This window comes from Pyrgilauda ruficollis, unplaced genomic scaffold (genome assembly GCF_017590135.1).
Source record: "Pyrgilauda ruficollis isolate IOZ18807 unplaced genomic scaffold, ASM1759013v1 scaffold158, whole genome shotgun sequence".
Classification (NCBI taxonomy): domain Eukaryota; kingdom Metazoa; phylum Chordata; class Aves; order Passeriformes; family Passeridae; genus Pyrgilauda; species Pyrgilauda ruficollis.
In genome coordinates this window covers 870263-871072 of record NW_024514543.1, presented here as the reverse complement: position 1 = coordinate 871072, position 810 = coordinate 870263, and positions in this window count along the sequence as shown.

The following is an 810-nucleotide window of genomic DNA, read 5'->3' as shown; positions in this document are numbered from 1 at the left end:
GACCTGAAAGCTAACAGCACATTTACAGCTTAATAAAGGGTCTAGAAGGAAAATACATGCTTTTCTGTTGCTTTGTGCTTTGAATTTCACTGTGTGTGTGCTGGAAGATGAAATCTTCTGTGATCCCCATTGGAGAAGCAGTTCAGCTGGTTTTAAGAAAGCAAAGAATAAAACCTAAATTGGTTGTGTCTATGTCTACTACTGTTTGTAAGGTAAATGTTGGGGAGGAGTGCAGTCTAATGACAGGAGGTCACAGTAGTGACACACATGCTAAGGACAGTGCTATTAAGGTTTTTATCAGGGTTTAATATGGTTTATTTTATAGAAATACTCTGTATGAGCCTTAATTACTTAAGGACTGTGCTAATCTTTGTTCATGCACCTTGACCTGAAATGCCCCCATACCCCACTCAGATTGTGACAAACCTCTTCCTTCACATTCAGTGGCAGTTTTGGTCTCAGACAGGGAGCTGGAAAAAATCCTAGTTATCCAGTATGGTTCTGCCTGAGAGCTTGGCTTCTAAACACAACACATGACAAAGAAAGGATGCTCTTCTGGTGAAGTTAGTGCCATCCATGTCACCTTACTGACAAAATAATGCCTTCTGCTTATTCTTGCTACAAAGGAAAAAACTTTGGACACAGAACATTCCCTACTACATTTGGAGCAGAGGGATTGCAACAGCCTGGCAACCACTCTGGCTCAGCAGTCCTTCATTCACAAGTTTTACCTGCACCACCACCAATTTGGAGCAGAGGGATTGCAACAGCCTGGCAACCACACTGGCTCAGCAGTCCTTCTGCTGCGAT